Source organism: Sorghum bicolor, chromosome 6 (genome assembly GCF_000003195.3).
Source record: "Sorghum bicolor cultivar BTx623 chromosome 6, Sorghum_bicolor_NCBIv3, whole genome shotgun sequence".
NCBI lineage: Eukaryota > Viridiplantae > Streptophyta > Magnoliopsida > Poales > Poaceae > Sorghum > Sorghum bicolor.
Window position 1 is genome coordinate 17169352 of NC_012875.2, and position 22490 is coordinate 17191841.

General features: G+C 48.4%; 1 long non-coding RNA gene across 1 annotated transcript; it reads left to right on the plus strand.

Annotated features, from left to right (window-relative positions):
• LOC110436117 lies at window positions 7482–9127 on the plus strand. The gene is made up of 2 exons (XR_002453791.1): window positions 7482–7809; window positions 8304–9127. It is a non-coding gene; the product is annotated as an uncharacterized LOC110436117 (long non-coding RNA).

Sequence of the window (22490 nt, forward strand, 5' to 3'; positions counted from 1 at the left end):
CTTTTTCATTCTGAGGCGGTTCGTCGCGCTTTTCAGTGGCAGCTCCTCATCGTCGAGAAGCTGAGCTTTCGGCTTGTTGAACTGCCGCCACCTGGAGCAGGGTCTGTACCTCGTCTCGAATGCGTCGAGCTTGGGAGTTCGATGGTTCTGGCATGTTGTGCAGCAGCATCGTTGCTGCCACTACGTTTTGGCCTGCTCGAGGGAAGCGGCTGACGGGCTGCTCTGGCTCTGCGTCTCCGACGATTTGTCGATGCACCTCTCGAGCACGTCTGCGAACGCTTCCGCCTGGTGGATACGGCAAGTCTTGCTCAAGGATTTGCTCAGGCAGGACGAGGCGCTCTCGGTCTTCGTCGAGCTTCATCTTGAGCTCTCGTAGCTGCGCTAGCTGTGCAGCCTTGTCTTCTTGTGGAGGAGGGTCGACCTGTCCGTCGTTCCCAGGCGTCCTGGGGTCTTCTCGTGCCGCGGGGGCTCGACCGCCCGCAGCAGCATCCCGCGTCTCGTCGGTAGTTTCTACCGCCCCGTCGATGTGATAGCATTCCCTTGTAGGGTCGTAGCTATCAGTCTCGGAGTCAGAGTCTGGTTCAGCGGCGTAGAAACATCCACGTCCTTCCTCCAGCAGCCGTTGCCTGAGCGAGGTGATCGTGTATCGCCCAGGGCCTAGGCGGCGGAGGCCTCGCACCTGGGAGAGATTCGGCAGTCCGGGCGTCGGCTGTGGTGCTCCTGACTCACGTGGGAGGACCATTGGTCTTTCCACGTATGTCTGGGCGTTTGGCCATATCGCCCTGGCGAGCGACGCCGCGGCGTTGTCCAATCCGAATGGCAGTGTCCTTCTTGGAATGAACAACCCGTGTGGAAGCAGCCTAGCAGCGGTAGGGGAGAGTGCTCGAGATGCGTCCCCTCTCGTTGTTGTGCGGTGCTGAGCCGTCGCGCTCGTTGCTTCGACACATGGTGCTGCCGACTTGTGGCCTGCTTCCTGCTTCGCACGAGTTGTTGGTCGTGATGAAGTAGAGGGGCCGCGGTGGTGCTGTCCGCGCCTCTTCTTATGCAGGAAGGCGTGGTGGTGAGGGCGTCTCGGGGCCCTCAACCGTGCTGGCGCAACGCGGGCTCCTCCTGGTCCTCTGACTGAGAGCAAGATCATGTCGTAGCCGGAGCCCGTAGACATGAACTCGAGACTCCCAAACCAAATCACCGTGGAGCGCGGAATCGGCGAGGCGAGAGTGGCCATCTGGAAAGGAGTGGGAAATCGATGAAAAACACGCAGGACCCCTACCTGGCGCGCCAACTGTCGGTGTTTTCCCCACTGGGGGTCACACCAACGAGTAAATTTGTATGCGTGCTCCCTTTCCCAGATGGTGATGCAAGAAGACACAGAGATTTATCCTGGTTCGGGCAAGAGAAGGCCCTACGTCCAGCGGGGGGAGAGAGTTTGTATTATCTTGCACCTAAGTGCTTGTACAGGGGTGAATACAAGCGTGGTATGAAGTGTGGAATTCTACTGCGTATGAGCGTGGTGTTGTGTCGTGATGTCTCTTATGTTTTATTCCTGAGTCCCTTCTTTTATAGTTCCAAGGAGAGACCCAAGGTACATGTATAGGCGTCAGAATAGGAGTCGATAGCAGTATGGAGCGCTGACCTACTCGAGGCTTCCGTACCGGCATAGCCTCGAGCCGTCCCGTCTTAATAGCCTAGTGATGATTACGCGTGCCCCTGCATTCTGCTCTGTGCGCCGTCTTGGATTGGTTTGGCGGATGCACGCTTGTACGATCCGGCGGCAAATCCGGCGGAGTGGTTGGGATGTAGTCAGTCGAGGCCCAACCCGTCCCCTGGAAGGATTCCTGTCTGGTCGAGGTTCGGATGCCGTACATTGTGCTGATATCCGGAGCGCTGACTTTAGACGTCTCGAGGGGGTCCCGATTAGACATCCCATCCTTGTTTCCCGCGCCCTGTCATGCCCTGGGTCGTTCGGCGGGAACGCTGCAAAAAGATCGATGGGACGGAAGCCTGTTCCCTATCACGCCTCCCGTGATCTGTGTGTTAGGTGGGGAAGCATCAGGCGCATTTAATGCCCCGGCCCGCGTGCGCGCGTCAGGCGGCGGGTGGCGTCCTTGCGCTCGACGCCCCCCGGTTCGCGTGAGCCTGTTCCGTATTCGACGGTAACTGGCGCTCGACGCCTGATCGATTCGCTCGACGCTATTTCCGTCCTCGAGGTCGCGGCCGTCGATGGCAGCGCATACGTAAGACTAGAGCGTCGAATTGAAAGCCTTGACCTGCGTACGGGTAATCTCATAATGCACATCTGTGAGGGTACCCCTTTCTGATACCCTCAACAATGATAAACTAAGAACAATATAATCTTGAATATAAGCAAGTAGAGCAAAGTTGAAATAGAACAAAGTCATATTCATAATATTGAAGAACAAAGATAATTAGAAAGCAATTAGAAGCACAATTAGAGAATTACCAAGAATCCTCCTGACAGATCCGGAAACCAATCGAAGATTGACTCCTTCTAGTTCTAATCCTATGTAGCTATGCTAATCTAGATATCTAATTGATGTGGTGGCTCTAATCTTGATCAGAGGCTTCTTCTCCCTTGATGGAACAATGAATTAGGGTTGAGAGGCTCTCTCCTCCAGGGGCCAGGGGGTCTGGTTTTATAGTCCCTCCAAGTGAATACGGGCCGTTGGATCAAACCGACATAGATTGTATGGTTTAGATTCATCCTTTAGGTCGGTGGAGATTTCCCGCGAAGCAGAGTCCTGATTGGACTACTGGAGAGGACGGGCGCCTAGGGGAACAGGGCGGGCGCCCTGCCTCTGGCCCCGTTTCGCCTCCGCTTCGGTCTCGTGGCTTCTGGAGTCTTCTAGATGTAAGATAATTGCGCAGCACGTTAATATCTCTATGTAATCCCGACGTGTGGGCCTTTCTTCCGTATTTTCTGATAACCCCCTGCAGAAATAGACAAACACCAAAACTCGTGGAATTCTATCAGATAAAACCCTAAGTCTAGATGTTGATTTCATTTGGATCCTTTTCTTTATTTATTTGATAATTAAATTTGATACTTAAGGACCGTCAACATGCAACACATTCACCATATCAGGAGTCCCCAAAGATGCTATACTACTTTGCCTCTTCCCATTCTCACTGTTAGGAAGGGCGAAGCAGTGGTTCTACGCTACAAAGGAGAAGAATATTACATGGGCACTGTGCTCCACGAACTTTCTGGCTAAGTTCTTTCCCATGGGCAAGACCAATGCTCTCCGTGGGAAAATTACAAGATTTCAGCAACAACATGATGAATTTGTTCCAGAAGCATGGGAGCGATTCCAAGACTACATCCTAGAATGTCTCCATCATGGAATGGAGAGCTCGCAACTGATGCAGACGTTTTATCATGGGCTTGGCAATAGTGCCCGGGAGACCATGGATGCTGGAGCTGGAGGAGCATTCCTATCACTCACCATATCACAAGCCACAACTCTTGTGGAGAAGATGGCGTCTAACCAAAGCTGGAATGAAGAAAGGACCCAGACACGCAAGAGAGGTGGAGGTATACATCAGCTCAAGGAGGTAGACATGTTGTCTGCAAAGCTAGACCTGCTCATGAAGAAGCTCGATGATAGAGCTAGAGACAAGAAAGAAGTTATGCACATCTACAACTCTCACATGACTTGTGAGGAGTCTAGAAATACTAGACACTCAGGCAATCACTGCCCTGAGATACTTGAGGATGTGAACTACATCAACAATAACAACAACAACTACTACAACCGTCCTCAACAAAATCAAGTTTGGAACCAACAGAGGCCTACTTACTCAGGTAATTATCAAGGTAATAATTCTTACAACAATAATAATAATTTTTTACCTCTGAGAGAGTTAGTGTCTAATCAAGGAAAGCTAATGGATAACTTATCTAAGAAATTGGCATCAAATGATAAAATGTTAGAAAATATAAATAATAGAATGGATAATTTCTCTACTACCATCAAGAATCAATTTAGCTTTAATAAGATGATTGAATCTCAGTTAAATCAAATAGCTGCTGCTATTCCTGCTACTAACCCCGGTATACCATCACAACCGGAAGGATTAGAATCTGCAAATCCTGTAGACATGTTTGAAGCAGGTAAATACTGGAGCAACCCCGTCACTGAAGTTACTACTGACCTTCTGCCGGTCAAGAGAGGCGATCCAGGACGCCCCGTCATCCCGATCTCCATCGGCGTAGTGGACTTCCCAGAAGCACTCTGTGACTTTGGCTCTAGTGTCAACATTATGCCCAGGGTACTCTATGAAAAATTCTTTACATATCCTTTATTAGAAACAACCATGTGTTTGCAGTTTGCAGATCAGACATTAAGTTTCCCAAAGGGAATATTGAAGAACTTTTGTGTCCGAGTTGGTACCTTGTACGCCCCAGCAGACTTCGTGGTGGTAGAAACCGGTAATGTTGAGAGGGCACCCATCATCTTAGGGAGGCCATTCTTAAACACCTCGGAAGCTGTCATCTACGCTAGTGCTGCCAAGATTAGTTTCTACATCAAAGTGAGGAAGGAGACATTTTCTTTCAAGAACAAGACTACACAAATCCCAGAGCAATCCCGACATGAACCAAGGAAGAGGACCAACAGGAGGAACAGGAACAAGCAAGTGTGGACCGAGTCAGCTAAGATGGTCACTGCAGTTCAAGGAGGTCAAGATCATCGACTTAAGTCACCGTTTCTAACCAAGAAGGAGGACCCAGGAATGCCAAGCATATATTGCTCCATAAATGGATACAACTTCTACAAGACAACTTGCAACACTGGATCGGGCGGCAACATAATGGCTGCAGTCACCTATCGGCTCTTGTTCGGAACCATGCCCTTAAAACCAATATACATTCAGCTCCAGATGGCAGATCAGACATTTCGAGAGGTTGAAGGTATAGTAATGGATGTCCCTGTCAAAATAGACAATCATTTTGTCTATACAGACTTTCAGGTTATTGACATGGGAGAAGACGAATACGATCCACCCATCATCCTTGGAAGACCGTTCCTCAGCACCGTTAAAGAAATAATCTACATTGGAACTGGAGAAGTCCATATGCACTTCCACTCAGAGAAGGTACGCCGCTATTTTACTGACCCTAATTATATCGTTGAAGACTCTAAGCAGGTTAGGACAGGAAGAAGATGACGCAACCGCAACCAGAGGAGGCAGATTATCAAGGACGGATGGACAAATTATGAAGGAGAAGTGGTAAGGTCTGAAGACATACAGCTTGAACAGAATTATTCTGAGGAGACCGTAGCACCAAGTCAGGTGTGGAGAGAGAAGATAACTATACACGAAGAAGAGGCGCCGCCGGAAGCACCGACTACGCCACCCAACGAATCCCAGGACAACTAGAAAACAGAGAGTCCCGTTCAGTGGACTTAAAAACACCGAACGCCTAGCCAAGAGGTAAACTTGGTAGTTATCCTTTCCCTTTCAACTATTTTAAACAGTTTGCTTAGTTAATCATGTTCATACCATCCTAAAAAGTAAATAAAAATGCTAAAAAACAGTAAGTCCCATGTGAGTATACGAGTGGCATGAAACCCATAAGGACATTCACTGTGGTGGCATAAAAATAAAATAAATATTTTTTCTGCTCTATGAAATGAAAATATAAAAATAGAGAGTAACATTTATTGAGGAGGCTCAACATGATAAAGGCTAGATATTTATGCTAACACTTAATCAGTTCCACAAAGCTTTGTTGTCTATTTGAGCTCCATAGAATTTAAGAATCAAGAAGACTAGCAGACGGTGGACATCCTAATCACTGTCAAGGTACTGCCGACTTTCAAATACACCTCTGCCACCTGCTAGCTACATCAGAAGAAATTACGTCAAAATTCAGCTTGGGGGAGAGCACCCCCATTTATCCAGCTAAGTATTTCTATCTATCTTTATACTTATACTATTTTAAAATATAACTATACATAACTATGAAAAACCAAATAAAGATTTTGTGCTTATATATATATATATACATATATCTTTTGCTTAGTGTGCTGAATAAATAAATAAAGTGGCTATGCTAAACTGAATCTAAATAAAACTCTAGCATGGATATGTTGAATAGTTGCTCTGCCTAATTTTTAAAATTTGAAGTTCTCTCTCAAGTTTAGACATAACTGTTATAATTTAAAGTTTGCTCTAAACCTGAACTTGTGGGAAGAGAACTTAATCTGAAGTCTAAGTTGTTAACGGATATGATACGGGAAGGTTGAGCTGCTATTTATCTGTTCGTAGAGATGCTAGAATTCTGGAGAACGTTGTATTTGAAAATCTTTAAAATAATACATGATGAGTTCCTGTATGATGAGAGTTTAAATTCCTACCACAGCCATATATACATGCTTGCTAGACTTTGAGCCACACATTTACTTTTTTACTGCTTATGAGCATTGAGTGTGGTCAAGCTGTGTAGACCCTTAGGAGCTTGTGATGTGGTTAAATCAAGATTCACTTGCACGTTCACTCACACATGCTGCTTCTACTCCGGAAGTACGCATCCACATATATCCACCCATTTCCATCTCCAGAACCACCCAAAAATATTCTACTCCTAATCCGGGAGAGAACGGCCAAAAATATATCTGTTTTCCCTTGTAAAATAAATGCTCAAGTTATCTTCGTTACTACCACTTGCTATATTATTTCAGGAGATGAGTGTTCTAAAAAAAAGAAGATATGAGGAAATAAAAATAGGCAAGTGCCCGGAACCTCGAAAGAAAAGAAAAGGTGAGACGAGAGGTAAAAATGGACAAGTGTCCGATAGTAGAATTAGGGGTACAAGATACCCACCTGAGAGGAAAGAAAAAGAAAAATATAGAGTATCTCATTCTCCTCAAAAAGTTTCAAAGAGCAAGGAAGGTATGTATCCCCTCAAAGAGCAAAAGTAGAATTAGACTTTCACCATTGCTATCACCATCATCACCATACGCCATTCATTCGCCACACATGCATATCTTGATTTGACTTATTGATTTGTTTCTTTGGATCCGTGGTTTGACTATACAATAAATGTCCTGTGAGTATGTATACTTTATCTCCCACCTATGAGCTCTAGATATTAAAGCCTTATTAGAGTAGGGTGAGAGAGAAGGCAATGTCACTATGCTTTATACCACAAATACTACATATTTTGAGTGAAGGCATATACCATCACTACCTTGGTAAGGATCCAGAAATACCACAAAAGAAGTCATACAAGGAATCTCTGAGTTTTATTTGAAAATCTACAAAAACTCCAGAGCTATAGTTGATCAAGAATAAGAGATATGGCACTTGACTAGCACTACAAGAAACATTGTAATCTATGACGAATTCTTTGTGACGAATTTAGAGAACGTCGCTAACAATACAGACTCGCGTATATCATGGTGGATATCCAACCCATAGCCCAGTTCAGACTCGCGTATATAATGCAGCTCCAAAACCTAATCCCACCCCTTCTCGGTACTTCTGTCACCAGCCGCCGCCCCACACCAAACCATCCCAGCTGCTGACCACACGCATCCCACATGGTTCAGTGGCCGCCTCCACCCCACCCCATTGGAGCACGCCGAGTTGCCAAGTCCAGCGCATGCATGTAGAGGACGACGGTGGCAGCACCCAAACCTAGTTGTCGCCCTGACGATTGAGCCATTCGGGAAGCTATCTGCGCCTGCATCCAGATCTGGCGTCCTCGCGCTGCCACCGCTACCTACTATCCCCGACGTGGATTGGAGATCCTGCTAGGGCCTAATTGCTCCTCCTCCTTCCCTGGTAAGAAAGCCTTTGCTTTGTTTGGCCGTGATGCTGGATTACTTGCTTTGTCCTGGAAGAAGAATCCAATCCGTCCAGATAGTTGCAGTGTGGAATCCTGTGCTATGTGCGTCCGTAGTTTTTGAAGTTTTTAGAGCCCTATGTGCCTTTAGCTTTGGATCCATTGCAGGCAGCCCCAATCTATCGTGGATGTCACGGATCTGCAATGTTCTGAATTTTCTAGGATCCAGTGCAACTCCAATCCATCATGGATGTGCAGGATCTGAATTTTTCTTGATAGTAACTAGTATGAGCAAATTTGTATCCAATGAAATCGTTCTCTAGCTGATAAATGACACTTGGACATCAGGACTTATTTTTAGATAGCTTGTTCTACTTTCTGTGCTCATTTTTTCCTTGCAAACACTTGATAAATATATCCCATGGCTAAATGAGTTGCCTGCAGTGACTCGATATCTCCAATTTGGTGGATGTAAGTTTCTGTTGGTTTGCAGGAGCACTGGATGAACATGCTTTCTGCGTTCTCTAATTGGCAGCACATTAACTGAATGAAGGGTTTGTGCAGATTATTCATTGGACTCTGCTCCACTCTGGTACTAATAATTTCGACTATTGCTCATACTATTTGCCATGGTCATCTTTCCATTCTTTATGCTATAGTGCTAATCTACAATTAGCCTATACAAAAAATAAAGCATCCTTTCACTAGAATTTTTCTAGATAAATGCAAGTGCTTTTTGATTAATAGTATCTAGTTATTGAGCTCCTTTGGTGGACTGTTTGTCTGTTGATTATTTTGTAGGATACAATACTATGGTCCATTGATTATTATTTTCTAGGATACAGTACTATGGTCCATTGATTATTAGTAAGTCCTGTTTATTTCTAGAATTCACTTATTGATTAAGTTGCCTCTATGTAACGGACTTTCATCTTTTTGGATAATTCTCTCTTTTAAGTCTTGTTTTTTCTAGCATGACAAGGCAATTGTGCCAAACCAACTCGAAATAACAGCTACAAGGTTGGAGGGGACCGAATTGTTGCTAGGATGGAGGAGACAAAACAGTTACATGGTTGGAGGCGATAAATATGTCGATATGGTTGTATGAATATTATTAGTTGTATAAATTGCTACATGGATGGCGATAAATATGTCGATATTGGTTGTATGAATATTATTAGTTGTATAAATTAGTATTGTTTTAAATCTCTTTGTCATCTATGTGTAAATAGGCGTACTTTTTGTATATATAAACATATTTGACTAAATGGTTTGTAAATATGATTTGATCTATTTGGGAATGCCAAAAAATATCAGCATATTTATATTGACCATTGGCCCATTAATAAATGGGATATGATTCATAAAAAAAAGGCCGAAATGGTGTTGTAAGCATCCACGTCATTGTCCACATAAGCATTCATGATGACATGTCAATTCATCCATGACGGTTATTTTTTGTCACAGAAAATGGACTTGGGTTGGGCTAACTGGGCTTTGGGCTCAACTGTGACGGTCTTAAACCGTCATAGATTACATCAATCTGTGACGATTTTTGAAAAACCGTCATGAGGGTCAATCCATGACGATATTAAAAACCGTCATAGATATTGAATTGTGACGGTTTTTTAGCGATCTATGACGAAAATTTTCCGTCATGAATTAACATGATTCTTGTAGTGTAGACTGTTCTATCTTTTAACTACTCAAGACAGAAGTGACGGTTACAAGTCCCATGGTAAAAGGTAAAATAAGTACGTTTTAAGTCTTGATAGTTTACTCTAACTCAGAAATGAGACCTCATTTAAAAGCATGTGTACCGTCAATTTTTGAAGGTGTTATAGCAACTTCTGATCCATCACTGAGATTATCCTTTCTTAGGGACGAGCAAGAGGTAAGATTGGGGGAGTTTGTTGATGGTCCTTAAGTATCAAATTTAATTAACAAATAAGCAAAGAAAAGGATCTAAATGCAACCTACATCCTGACTTAGGGTTTTATCTGACAGAATTCCACGAGTTTTGGTGTTTGTCTATTTCTATAGGGGGTTATCAGGAAATACGGAAGAAAGGCCCACACGTCGGGTTTACATAGAGATATCAACGTGCCGCGCAATTATCTTACATCTAGAAGAGTCCAAAAGCCACGGGAACGAACAGGAGACCGGACGGGCTCGGGGGCGGGGCGCCCGCCCTCCCCCCTAGGGCGCCCGCCATGGCTTTTCCACCAATCATGGCCAATCTCACAGATCATGCTCCACCAACCTAAAGGAACAAGGATAATCGTTCAATCAACGTCGGTTTGATCCTACGTCCCATATTCACTTGGAAGGACTATATAACCAGACCCCCTAGCCCAAGGAGGAGAGCACCTCTCAACCCTAATTCATTATTCATCAGGGAGAAGAAGTCTCTGATCAAGCCCTAGAGCCACCACATCAATTAGATCTCTAGATTAGCATAACTACATAGGATTAGAACTAGAAGGAGTCAATCTTCGATTGGTTTCCAGATCTATCAGGAGGATTCTTGGTAATTCTCTATTGTTCTTCAATTGTTCATCTTTGTTCTTCAATATTATGAATATGACTTTGTTCTACTTCAATATATTGATTATGACTTTGCTCTACTTGTTTATATTCACAATTATATTGTTCTTAGTTTATCATAGTTATATACTTGGCTTAGTTAGATTGGAATTATATACATGTTTAGGATCGTATAGCGTTTATCCATCGGATCTATGGGTAAATGATAGATATTGTGTAGGCGTGGTGCTTATACCGTATTTATCTGCGATTGTACCCAATATGCCAGATCGTGGGGTAGTTCGTGATAGTGACAGCTTCATTGATTCTTATATAGTCCCCCTCTCGTGTATTGGGCTGGCAGAGCAATATTATTACAGGGGAGTGATTACTATGTTTCTCATTTACCTTGCTAATATCACTATGCATGGGTGTAGTCTTGTCTCGCAATGATTGCTAAGTATGCTTGCACTAATTATGATAATGGTAGACTATATAGTTGAGAATAACTTAGGGAATATTCTTGTAGTTCGTTCTAATACCATGCTAATGACTTTCTAGAGTATCTAATTAAGGTGCTTATCATATTTATTATGTGGCTAGATCAGATTAATTATCCTTGTCACTATTTATTATTTCATATATCTTTTATGTGACACTTATCCCTGTATGAAGAGTTAGATAAATGTTCTCAATTATACATGCAATGATAGATACTCAATCTCATATTCTATTCTATTATCAATATTGATGATTGTTAATCCCTTTCCAGTGGTAAAAATATAAATAACGATACCTGGAATACTTCTCGGTTAAAATGCTGCATCGGTATTAATCTGTGTGCTTGCAGATCCCATTCATTATTTATTTAGAAGAGCAATTGCATATTTCAATACCGCGTCTCTCATATCATGCTGGGGATGACAACTTGGCTTAAGTGGTGTGAGGGATAGGTTTGACATTTTTGGCACCGTTACTAGATTTAGAGAACTTAGTCTACTTTTGGTAATGATGTTAAGAATACCCAACAAGCATTTTTGGCGCCGTTGCCAGGGAAGGTTGATTACTAATCAGGAATGGAATAAAAGATTTTGAGTTATCATTCGCACCACTAATATGATTGAGCTTATCTATTCTCTCATACAGTTTTACCCCGATATTTTTCTATTTTATCTTATGCAGGGGAATGTATGAATAAAAGACATCTTCCAGGAAATTTTGTTGACAATTCCGAAGCATTATTTAAGAAGACGAGAGCCAAGCTCAAGAAGAGATCATCAACACTTCAGCAAGAAGCTTCATCCAATCAAGAAGATCACAGGAACATGTCTTCAGACTTCGAGGCCATGGCGAACAAATCAATCCGCGAGTTCTCAGCTCCCACTACGGACAACATCCGCAATGGACCTTGTCGACGAAAGCTAGTCGGCAGTCTACCTTGGGGTATACCCACGGTAGTAGTTTATCGGTAGACGGTGCGCAAACTAGGAACTCGATGGTGACGCAAGACACGGACAAGCTTTTTATCCAGGTTCGGCCGCCGAGTTGGCGTAATACCTACGTCCTGCGTCTTGTTGTATTGGATTGTGTTGAGATAATGTGTTCTAGGGGGGTCCCTTGCCCCTCCTTATATAGTCCGGAGGGCAGGGTTACAGATCTGGAAACTAATCCTAGTCGGTTACAATTGCCATGGATAGTTCGATATCAATTCCTATTCTAACCGACTAGAATCCTGCTTGATCTCCACGTCTTGTTTCCTTGCGCGAAACTCCAGACAGTCGGATCAAGCCTCGAGCTGTCCTCGTGATGGGCCAAGCCTCCTGGCCCAAGTCTAGCCGTAAGGGTATAGGGGTTTATACCCCCACAGCTAGTCCCCGAGCACCATGTATTGTGAAGTAACACGCCGTCTTGAGCTTCTTCGACCAATGAAACTTTATATCTTTAGTCATTATGAAAATTGCCCAAATAGTTGCGACAACAGTTTGAACAAATCTAAAAGCATCCAATTAACTTCGTCATCGAAGAAGCCAATTGTTCAAAGAATGCATGGTGCTCTTGAGAAAAAATATTCCTTTTTTGGTGAAGTGTGCCCACTTTACTTTTCGAAAAGTATAGTCCATCAAAAAGACAAGCAAGTTCACCGCAAGGTGAAGTGTGCCCACTTAGTCCCCGAGCCTGGTAGGAGGTGACGTAGTCACGTGGTGCCAGGGTCCAAAGAAGAATCTCCAAAGCTGCTTTGAATGTGAGATGCATCGCTAGATGCATCGTACCGATGTAGTCCCCGAGCTTGCTGGAAGGCGAAGTATGAGCCTTGTAGCAAGGTCTAAAAAACCGAAATTATCCAGTCCCCGAGCATCTCATGCTCGTTTACCATAGAGTTTGCAGTTCGTCGAGCTGGTCAACCAGTCCGCGGGTGTACAACGGTCGGCAAACAGTTCAGCTTGCTAATTTCCAAAGCAATAAACTAAGCGACCAGTCCCCGAGCATTAAGCGCTCGGTGGTCGGAGCAGTCTAAACAAATCTGACGACCAGTATCCGAGCACCAAATGCTCGTTGGTCAGTGCGCTCCTTGAAGTTCTGAGTTGCTTCACTGGACGACCAGTCCCCGAGCATCGAGTGCTCGGTGGTCGGTGCAGTCGTTGAATTTCCGGGTTAATAGACTGGGCGACCAGTCCCCGAGCATCAAGTGCTCGGTGGTCGGTGCAGTCGCTGAATTTCCGAGTTAATGGACTGGGCGACCAGTCCCCGAGCATCAAGTGCTCGGTGGTCGGTGCAGTCCCCGGATTGTTGACTCTCTGCCATTTTTGTCTGCTTGTTTTGAAAAAATTTCTCTAGAAAAAAGTTGACGTGACGAGACCTCCTGACGGGATGTCAGATGGATGCATGAAAAGTTGCGCCTGGCAACTGTACAGCCGCCCTTTGCGCGGTTTGAGAAAAGGAAACCATCAATTTGTACGAAAACTCCGCCGCATTAATTGTCGATAATCATTGGAAACCGAAATGCCGCATCCACCGTATGGCCCGCCCACTTCCCGAGAATGCGGGAAGTGGGAAGGGTGAAGTTGTGGGTTATAAGAGCTCGACAGTTCCCCTTGTACTGCTTACCCTGCCATTGCCTTCAAGCCCTCCACTCTTGCCTCCTTCAATCACCTACACCTTCCAAACTCGAATCCACTTCCTCACCTCCAATGGCGAAGAGCGACTCGAAGAAGAGGGCCGAGCTGATGGCCAAGGAGTGGAAGAAATCCCGCAGCACCGCAAAGTCCCTCGGTGACCTCGTCAATATGGGGCTACTGCACAGCCCGGAGCTCGGCGGCTGGAGGGGCACCGGAGGGGGAGAGCTACCCCGACCCCCGCGCCGGTGAGATCGTGTTTGAGGATTTCCTTAAGAGGGGTTTTGGGGTGCCTGTTCACCCTTTTCTTCAGGGTCTTCTTTTGTATTATGAGATCGGGATTTGCAATCTGCACCCGAACTCAATCCTTCTTGTTTCTACTTTTATCCATTTGTGCAAGGCCTATGTAGGCATAGAACCGCACTTCGATCTCTTTCGCTATCTTTTTTGTTTGAGAAAGAAGGGAGCAGTTGGAGGCTCTAAGGTTGCAGGTGGAGTATACCTCAACCTTCGCGACGGAATGAAGAACCGCTATCTGCACTGCCCCTGGAACACTTCCCTGACTGAGTGGTACAGGAAGTGGTTCTACATCAGGAAAGAACCGGGCAGCTCCACGTTCTGCGACGTGGGCTACATCCCCGAGAAGAGGGTGAGCTGGACCGATCGCCCGGAGTTCGACGGTCAGGTGGCAGACCTAATGAAGCTGATCGACTGGTCGCGCCTGGACGGGCTAGGCGTGGTCGGCAACTTTGTGTGCCGTCGGGTGACGTCCTGCCAGAAGAGGGTCCACTCGGCGTACGAGTATGCCGGAAGCGTGGACCCGACCAGGATGCGACCCGAGATCTTGGAGAAGGTGGAGGTACAGCAGCTGTTGAACGAGCTATTCAACTTCGCGGACGGAGGCTTCATCCGTGGTAGTGATCGGGTGCAAGCATTCAAGTTGGGGCGACCAGCACCTAAGGTATGTTACTGATTATTTTGCTTTAGCATTCGTATATTGTCTGCAGCTGACTTATCGTTGTTACTTTTGCAGATCGGAGATGTTGACCGGTGCACAGTGTACGTATCACTGGCACCTGGAATGGAGAATCCTGCGGGAGAAGATCCGCGGGAGGAAGACGCTGCTCGGTGTACTCATTACACCAGCAGTGAGGAGGACCAGGCCCGCCCCGCCCCGACCACCGAGGATAGAGTGGCGGGGAAAAGGCCAATGGCGGCGGATCCGTCGCCGGCGCTGACGCTGCCGGCAGAGAGCAGCCGAGCGCCAAAGCGCCGTCGGTTCGTTCGGATTACCGACGACGACGACGAGGAGGAGGAGGCCGCACCGTCGTTGGTCCGAAGGCCTCATAGCCGTCCGGACAGCGTGCCGACCACTGCTGATCGGGTATCCAGCGACCCTCCTGCGCCTCGCGTCACGGAGACGGGGGCACAGGTGCCGACTGGCCGGGCAAGGAGGAGGTTCACCGCGACCCACTGTCGATCGGACCTGTAAGTGTTCAACTTTCGTATTTTTTTTAGCTGTTGTTGAAAATATCGCTCTGTTATGTAGCGCGGCGTCGGACGTCAACCCCGACCAGGCCGCAGAGCAGGGGGCGGCCGCTCCTGTTGCCGCCGTTGAGGACGCCGCGCCACAGGTCACTGAGCAACCTGCAGCGGCGGCGGGCGCTGAGGATCAATCTGCCCCGGCGAGTGCCGAAGAGGGCACTCAGCCGAGGGTTGAGGAGGCAGCAAGGAACCCTCCCCCGAGTACTGTTGCAGAGGGGGAGAGCAGAGTCCCGACTCCTCCAGCCGAAGAAGGGAGGGTGCCGTCACCGCCCCGAGCAGGGGCTTCTTCGCCCGTGGGCTCCCCTGGCCTAAACCAGGGACCAGTGATGCCCTCAACCGCAGCCGGAGGCAGTGCGGCAAACGAGGAGCCCCAGGAGGCCTCTGACGACAACGTGGAGGTCCAGGGTCGTCCCCGGGATGGCCGCCAGCACGTCTACGTGTGGCGCCAACGCGGGGACCACTTTATTGGACACGAGGAGCTCGCGGAGACGGAGGAGGCCGCGAGGGTGGAGCGCGCGGCTAAGCGCCTCGTGGACGAGGTTAAGGTAGGTGGTCCTGTGTGCTCTTGGTATAACTTTGTGCAATTTTCCTGTGTTCGACATTTGTCCTTTCTTGCAGGGTGCGATGAAAACGGCGAAGTACCGGAAACGGTGCTTTGACCAGATCGAAGGAATTGTGGCCGAGAACAAGGCCCTGGCCGCGGAGGTGGATCGGCTTCGGTCAGAAGTTGGAGAAAAAGTATCCGAGATGAGCGCTCAGGAAGAGCACCATCTCGAGCTTACCCGACGCTTGGCCGATCAGTTTCGGCAGCGAGAAGGTTAGTCTCGCACTCCGAGGCAGCTGCTTGTAGCTGCGTTGGTTAACTCCGCTGACCAGAGGACTATTCATGTAGGTTTGGAGGGGGAGGTCGCACGCCTTCGTCAGGAGAAAGAGCAGCTCAGCCAAGAGCTTGCCAGTGCGCTGGAGGCAGGGCGCCGAGCAGGAGAGGAGTTGGGTCGGAGGGACCAGGAGTTGTCTGGTAATACGCGCCGCCCCGTTATCTGCCACTGATCGCTCTTTTCGATATGTTGAAAATAACATCTTGCTTGATTTGCAGTGCTCAAGGTGAACGCCAAGAAGCACTTGGACGAGCTGGTCAAGGACCGGGACTCCTGGAAGGTCAATTGTTGTAAGATCTGGAAAGGAGTATCCCCTGTTCTAGACTTGATCAGCCCCGAGCTGCCGGAGAGCCAGCCCCGCGCGCCGAGATTGACTCCAGTTGAAAAGGCGCAACAGGCGTGGGACTGGCTCCAGCAATTCGTGAAGGACGCCGGGGAGTTTGCTGGCGCGCATGTCCTTAGCATGGTGCGCGCCCACTACCCCCTGGTCGACTTGACCAGGCTGGAGAAGGGGTATCCCAAGGAGGTCGGCCCGCAGGAGGCGAACGAACTTTGGGGTGGTCTGCTGGATTTGTCGTCGACGGTGATCGGCGACATCAATCTATGCGGAACGGCCACTCCCCCCGACCAGCCGGGTGCAGACAGGTCGGCCAGGGAGCTGTCGGGCACGTCCATTGCGGGAGATGGGCGGTCGACGCCTGCGGTCTTGACCAGCCAGGCGCCGGTGGCCCCGACTCCTTCGTCCGGGCAGCAAGGCCAGGCGGGTGATCAGCCCGAGCAGTAGGCCAGTAGGATAGTCTGTAGGAGTAGACTAGTGTCTGCCCGTCAGGGTGTTTATTGTAAACTTTGTATGTAAAGTTTGTAATAAAGTTTGCTTTTGTCGTGACTACTATTTTGAGCGCTGTGGAGTTATCTGAGTGACGTGCCACTGTATTTGACTTTGTAGTCGCTAAGAGCTTCCGTTGTAGAAGGCTTTCCGAGTTCTGCGTGTAACAAAGTGTAGGCAAAAAAGAGAAACTTTTATTATTGACAGCTATAAGATATTTACAAGCGAAAGTGACTAGAGCTTATGGGTAAAATCGGCGCAGTTTGTCTATGTGCCAAGAGTTAGGCACGCGTGTTCCGTCTGGGTATGCCAATCTGTAGGATGTGGGTCGTGTGACTTCGGCGACCACGAAGGGTCCTTCCCAGGGAGTGGATAGCTTGTGCATTCCCTCTTGGCTTGTTTTCCACCTAAGTACCAGATCGCCGACCACGAAGGAACGGTCCTTGACGTTCCTGTTGTGGTACCGCCTGACTGCCGCGAGATACTTTGCTGTTCGGAGACAAGAATTCAAACGCTTTTCTTCCATGCAGTTGATTTCAAGCTCTCTGGCGTTGTCGGCTGTTGACTGGTCGAAGTTTTCAATCCTAGGGGAACCGAAGGTTATGTCAGACGGCAGGACTGCCTCGGTGCCGTAAACCATGAAATAGGGTGACACTCCTGTTTTCCGACTAGTCTGAGTTCGGAGGCCCCAGACCACGGCCGGTAACTATTTCATCCATCGACCGGGTGCTCTGTCGTTCTCGGTGTACAGCCTTTTCTTTAGGGCGTCAATGATCATTCCGTTCGCGCGCTCAACTTGACCATTGGCCCGTGGGTGAGCTACTGACACGTATTTTATGACAATGCCCCTGTCATCACAGAAGTCCCAAAATGTGGTGCCAGTAAACTGAGTACCCAGGTCAGTAATTATACTGTTTGGAATCCCGAATCTATGTATGATTTGATTAAGGAACTCCACAGCCTTCTCGGAGGTTGCTTTGACCAGTGGCATGTATTCAATCCACTTGGAGAACTTGTCGATTAACACGAAAACGAACTTGAAGTTGCCAGGGGCCGGTTTAAATGGCCCGATCATGTCGAGCCCCCAGCAGGCAAAGGGCCAGGATGACGGGATGGTTTGAATCTCATGAGCAGGTACGTGGGTCCTTTTAGCGAAGAACTGACATCCCTCGCAGTGTCGGACCAGTTTTTCTGTGTCGTTAACCACGGTTGGCCAATAAAAACCTGCTCGGAAGGCTTTCCCGACCAGCGTTCTGGATGCGGCGTGATTGCCGCAGGATCCGGCGTGTATGTCCTCTAGGAGCTTGATGCCATCATCTTGGGATATGTATTTGAGCAGTACTTTAGAACTTGCATTTTTCCGCATAAGTTTGCCGTCCACCAGTAAGTAATTCTTTGATCGTCGAATGAGGCGCTCATTCTCTGTTTTGTCCTGAAAGCCAGACTCGTCCGATATATATCTTATGAATGGGGTGCGCCAATCACGGCCACTGGTTGTCGGAGTGGCATCGTCTATGAGCATTGCCTCAGTGAGTTGCTTTTCGACCAGGCCTGTGCCCACACTTGGCTCCTGGATGTCCTGGACGAAAATGCCCCACGGGATCTGGGCCCGAGATGACCCTAACTTTGACAACGCATCTGCTGCCTGGTTCTTATCCCGGACCACGTGGATGTACTCTATGCCATAGAAGTTGGTTTCCCATTTGCGAATTTCTTTGCAGTAGAGATCCATCTTCTCGTGGGTTGCGTCCCACTCCTTGTTGAGCTGATTGATAACTAAAGCAGAGTCGCCATAGACATAGAGGCGTTTGACTCCCAGCTCAACGGCTAGCCTTATGCCGTGTAGGCACGCTTTGTATTCGGCGACATTGTTTGATGCCGGAAAGAGGATCCTAAGGACGTAACGCAGTTTGTCCTTGTTAGGCGATACAAACAGTATCCCAGCGCCGGCGCCGTTGATGTTCAAGGATCCGTCAAAGAACATTGACCAGTGGTCGGAGACGTCGGGAACGGGAGGCTCGTTGAGATCCGTCCATTCAGCAATGAAATCGACCAAGGCCTGAGACTTGACTGGGGTTCGGCTCTGGAATTCCAGGGAAAATGGGCATAATTCCATCGCCCATTTTACGATTCTGCCGTTGGCATCTTTATTGCGCAGAATGTCCCCAAGTGGGAAACTGGTGGTGACCAAGACTCGATGGCCATCGAAGTAGTGCTTCAGCTTTCTTGACGTTATTAGAATGGCGTATATGAGCTTCTGTATTTGTGGGTACCTGGCCTTGGACTCATTTAGGACTTCGCTTATGAAGTAAACGGGTCTCTGGACCTTGTAGACATGACCTGGCTCGTCTCGTTCGACCACTATTGCCGTGGAAACAACCCTGTCGGTTGCAGCAATGTAAAGGAGTAGGTCTTCATTGGGCTGAGGCGCTGTAAGAACAGGCGGTGAAGTGAGGAAAGTCTTAAGCTGAGTGAACGCGGCGTCGGCTTCCTTTGTCCAAGAAAACTTTCCCGACGCCTTCAAGAGTTTGAAGAAAGGGAGGCCTTTTTCTCCTAGTCTTGAGATGAAGCGACTAAGAGCGGCCATACATCCGGTGAGCTTCTGAATATCCTTGACGTTTTTAGGTGGTCGCATGTCGAGTACTGCTTTTACTTTTGAAGGATTTGGCCGTATGCCGTCGTGACTGACAACGTTGCCGAGCAGTAGACCAGAAGGAACACCGAAGATGCACTTTTTGGGATTAAGCTTCCACTTGTACCTATTAAGCGCCTTAAAAGTTCGGTCTAAGTTGTCAATTAGGGTGTTTGCATCCCTTGTTTTGACGACGACGTCGTCTACATAGGCTTCGACGAGGTCATCACGAATCTCGTCGTGGAGGCATTGCTGTATGGCCCGTTGATAAGTGGCTCCGGCATTTTTGAGTCTGAATGACATAGTCGTGTAGCAATATGCACCGAAAGGAGTAATGAAAGACGTTTTTATCTGATCTTCTTCCTTTAGCGAGATCTGGTGATAGCCAGAGTAGTAGTCTAGAAAAGAGAGGAGTTCGCATCCGGCCGTTGAGTCGACCACCTCGTCGATGCGAGAGAGACCAAAAGGATCTTTAGGATAGTGTTTGTTGAGATCAGTGTAATCAACGCACATTCTCCATTCATTATTCTTTTTGCATACAAGAACCGGATTGGCGAGCCAATCGGGATGATACACTTCTTTTATGAATCCGGCTGCTAGAAGCCGTGTTATTTCTATCCTAATAGCCTCCTTTTTGTCACGAGCGAACCGTCGCAGCTTTTGCTTGATGGGTCTTGTGGTCTTCGAGACATTTAAGGAGTGCTCGATCAGGTTTCGTGGGACGCCGGGTATGTCTGCGGGTTTCCATGCGAAGACGCTTACGTTGTCCCTTAGAAACCTGACGAGCGCGTCTTCCTATTTAGGGTCCAGGTTGGCCCCGATGAGGGCCGTCTTCTCGGGGCTGCCTTCGACCAGCTGCACTTCCTTGTGCTCCTTGGATTTTGAGTTCTTCCTGAAGGTCTCCTGCTCGGGTAGTCGAAGCTGGTCTGGAGGTAGCTGTGCAGCCTGGGTTGCTGTCTCAGCCATGCAGATTGAGAGATCGATTGCTTCAGTGATCTTGAAGCTCTCCTCCTCGCAAGTATATGTAGTGTAGACATTGCCCCTGACAGTTAGGACTCCTTTCTCCGTGGGCATTTTGAGGACCAGGTATGAGTAATGCGGGACTGCCATGAATTTTGTCAGCGATGGTCGGCCCAGTATGGCGTGGTAAGTTCCATCAAAGTCGGCGACCACAAAGTTGACGAACTCTGTCCGAAAGTGGTCGGGCGTGCCAAATTGGACAGGCAGTGTTATTTGTCCGAGGGGCACTGAACTCTGGCCTGGCAAAACTCCCCAGAATTGAGCATCGTAGGGTTTTAGTTGTGCCAGTGATATCTTGAGGGCGGGCAGGCTGTTGCGGAAAAGGATGTCAATGGAACTTCCTCCGTCTACGAGCACGCGCTCGAACCTGATGTTGTTGATGCATGGGTCCAGGATTAGAGGGAAACGACCTAGCTCTGGGATAGCAGCCCACTGATCCTTTCTGCTGAAGGAGATCTCCCTGTGCGACCACGGGGGAAATTTCGGGTCGGCGATCAGGCCGTCTGTGCTGTCTATGTTGAGGCAGGCTCTCTTTAAGAGCTTTCTTTCTCGCTTGGATTCGATGGAGACCTTGCCCCCGAAGATGGAGTGGACCACGTCAGTGGGGCTGACATATTGGTGTTGAGGGTCCCTATCTTGGTCGTCGTCCTCGTCTTCGGGGTCGTGCCCGTTTCGTTTTCCATTTTTCTTGGCTGAGTCGTCTTGGGCGGCCCGCCGCGTATAGATATTTTTGAGGACACAGCATTCTTCCATGGTATGATTAGACTTTGGATGCAATTGGCACGGTCCCTTCAACGTTTTGTTGTAGTCTTCTTGGTAGTCCCGCCGCCCGTTGGGACGCTTGACCATATTCACTTCGTGGTCGTGGTCGCGGGGGCGCTTTCCTCTGAAATCATCGCGATTGTCGCGTCGCCTGTCCCAACCTTCTCTGTGATCACGATTGTCGGGGCGGCGGTGGTTCCTGTTGTCGAGACGACCGCGACCGTCATCTCGCCGGGGAGGCTGGTCGGGACCTCTCGCATCGTCCCGGATTAGTTTTTCTACGACGTCAGCATCGGCGTAATTTTTAGCCGTGGCAAGGAGTTCGGCCATGGTTGTTGGCCTTTTGCGCAACAGCTTGTTCCTCAGTGCTTCATGTAAGCGCAGGCCTTTAATGAAGGCAGAGATGGCCTCGTTGTGGGAAATCTTCGGGATCTTAAGGCGCATATCCGAGAATCGCCGGATGTAATCGCGCAAAGGTTCATTTTTTCTGTCCCTTATCCTTTCGAGGTCGTACTTGTTTCCAGGCTGCTCGCATGTAGCGATGAAGTTGCCGAAGAAATCCTGGCGTAGCTCTTCCCAAGAGTCGAAGGAGTCCTCGGGCAGGCCAAGGAGCCATTGATGACCAGCCTGGTCAAGGACTACTGGGAAGTAGTTGGCCATGACGTGTTCATCCCCTGCGGCTGATCGGACGGTGATTTCATAGAGAGTGATCCAGCTCTCTGGGTTTTCCTTGCCGTCGTACTTTTTGAGTTTCTCGAGCTTGAAATTGCGGGGCCACATGACCTGGCGGATGTGTGAGGAGAACTGTCTCAGGCCCGGGGGGTCATGCGTTGCATCATACTTGATACGGCGCAGGTTTTCGTGGACTGCTCTCTCCGTGGCGCGCCTGTTGATGCGGTCCCGGGCATCTTTGGGAGGGATGTTGTATCGAAGATCCCTATGCTGGTTTACTTCTTGGCCACGCCTGCGATTCTGCTTGCGTTGACCGCCAGCGTCCCGACCGCCGTCATTACACCGTGAATCTGTTCGATGGTTGTCGGGGGAACGGCTGCGATGGTGCCTGCTGGGCTGCGGTGATGTCCGGCTACGGTGAGTCTGGTCGGAGGCGGCCTCTGTATAGGAGACGGCCTGGACTCTTTTGAGCAGGGTGGCTGTCTGTCCCATCGCGGCGATCAGGTGTGCTCGGACACTAGTTCTGACCCCTTGGCATTCGGGAGTATCAGGGAGCCGGTCTAGATTAGCCATAGCGACAGCCACATTGGCGCTCGGCGTTTTGTAAACTTGTTGATCTCCGACCATGTCAAAAGCGTCGCTGAGATTCTGCGGCGGGATTTGACGTTCCTCGTTCGCGCGTTGTTGGGCGCGATCGGCGTTACGC